The sequence below is a fragment of the Pteropus vampyrus genome, unplaced genomic scaffold (genome assembly GCF_000151845.1).
Source record: "Pteropus vampyrus isolate Shadow unplaced genomic scaffold, Pvam_2.0 Scaffold1, whole genome shotgun sequence".
NCBI lineage: Eukaryota > Metazoa > Chordata > Mammalia > Chiroptera > Pteropodidae > Pteropus > Pteropus vampyrus.
Window position 1 is genome coordinate 8,525,813 of NW_011888782.1, and position 2,583 is coordinate 8,528,395.

Below are 2,583 nucleotides of genomic sequence, written 5' to 3' on the forward strand. Positions count from 1 at the left end.
GGAAAATGTTCTTGACACTCGCTATAGAGTCTATTAATTTCTCCAATGTATTAATAAATTTATTCTTAAACTAGGCAGAGGTGGTCTGTTGTCTGCAATTTTGAATATTGGCCAAAACATAAACTGCTTGTAGAAGTCATTGTTGGCAGCAGGACCTTAAGAAAATGGGAAACTTGGACTGGTTTTCTGTTGCGGGTTTTATAGGTAGTGAGGAACCAGGTATCATTAGGAGATGGGACATTCGTAGTCCATAAAAAGCAATCATGAAATACCTACTGCAATTATCATATAAGGGCACATGGAATACAGAGTCTATTGGAGGTAAGAATTTAGTTGATCAGATAGAGGCTTCAATAGACTTGCCACTTTGGGCTTTGCAAGTATAGAAGTTTTTCAATACCTGAATAAGGATGCTTAGACCAATGAATACAACAGTGATTCACTTGAGGCTGCCACATGGCTATTTTCAGACTACTCATGCTATTCAAAAACAGGCAAAAAGAGATTAATAAATTGCCCTGGTGACTGATCTTGATTATCAAGTGAAAATAAAGTGCTTTACAATATTTAGGAAAGAATATATATCGAATCCAGGAAATACAATGTGATTATTTTGAGTATTTATAAGCTTATGACTAGTTGCAGAAATCAGGATTGTAGTAGTCATTCTTATTTTCTTCCCTCCTTACTGTATCCCCTACTTATCTACATATGCTAGCTTCTTCTCCTTTTTCCTAAATCTCTTTCCCTTATTCTTTTGTATAGGCTATGCTGGCTGTTAATTTTATAATTTATTTCCCAGATTTCAGAATATTGAGATAAGATTGTGACTGAGCCAGACGAGGAGTGAACATCAAGCAGAGATTCTTGTTTTGGAATTAAGTGTGCACAACCTCAACTAGATGCATTCATGTGACCATCATGTTAATTTAACTTGGGCTCAGAGTTGAGTTTTATCACTATGCTTGTAGGAAAGGAATGAACTCAATCCTAATCAACACCCAACATGGATTTACTGATTTTAGTTTTTATTATTTGTTAGTTTTAAATAAGGTATACCATCTAGTTTCCATTTTTATATCAACCAAAACTTATTCCTCATTTTAACCCACCTAAAGTTTCTTTATGTAAACATAGATGATTAAATCATGAGCAAAGAGATTGTATTTTTACTCATTCAAATGGTAGACTATGAAATATGTGAATCAAAATGTACCATTTTTCATTCCTCTAGCATTTAAGTGTTACCTTTGAGGCCAATTATTTTAAAACAAAAAAAGGAACAATGTGCAATAAAGATAAAATTACATTTCAGTGATGTTGAATGTCACAAAAAAAAATTCATTATCACTGAACAGCAAAGACACCTGGGCACACATTCACTAATAAAACCCCCTGAGATCTAGCACAATGGCACTACTCTATACTAAAATAGCTCATTGTAATGGAATTTTCCTAATATAGATATCCTGAATGTGATTTTTGGTGAGTTTCATTTTCATTGCTATTGGAAGACAAACTTCATACATAAACACATAAGAAAATGTTGCTCATGCATAAACTGTTTGCAAATTATCTCTGTATAGTTTAATATTGCTTCATATTATTTAGATTTATGATTTGCTGCAATTCAGTCACTTTAAAAGGACTAAGAAATATACATATTATAACTCCACATTATCGGAATTTATAAATGCAATATCGGCAGTTATATTGCATTTATTGGTTAGGATGTTTTAGCTCCAAGTTACACAAACCAATTAAAGATTACAAAAATAATAGTTCATTTTCTCAAATAATAGGAGGTCTGATGGTAGCTATTTTCTGGACCTATTGATGTAGTAGCTCAATTGACAGACAAATTCTCTCTGATTTTATGGGCATTCCTCTGATGGTACAAGGGCTGCCACAACTCCAAGCATCACATATGCAAAAGATAATATCCAGAGAGAAGGAAGATAGGAGACATTTCCTCATGTTTATCTCCAATTTACTGAAAGGAAAATCTTTCTGAGGACTTCTCAGAAGGCCACAACTAAGTCATATGCTACTAATCTTATCAAAGGCAATCAGGAGAGATTTTGATGCTCAAATTAAAACAAATATGAATCATACTCCATGTTAGTGATTCCCATAAGAAGAAGGTGGGGAAGGTGCCCTCAGGGGACAGTAGGTACTGCCTGTAGACATGTTTGGTTGATACAGCTTGGGGGTTGCGGTTGTTTCTAGAATGCTCAGGAAGATCCCTCACAACTAAAGATTATCTGGCTCAGAACAGCAATAGTACCAAGGTTGGGAAGACCTGTCCTAGAATTTCACTGACCTTCTCTGGTTAGATTGCCTTTTGTTAAGTGAACAAAATCAAGGTTCTATTGGCAAGAAATCAATAGTCTCTTCTACAGGGGAAAGAAGTCTATTAGATAAGTGGTTCTCAAACTTTAAAAAACATCAGTGTTACCTGGAGGGCTTGTTAAACACAGATTGCTGGACCCCATTCCAAGATATTGTGATTCAGTAGTTCTGGAGTGAAGGCTCAAAATTTTCCGTTTCTAACAAGCGTTCAGGTGATGCTTATGCTGTTGG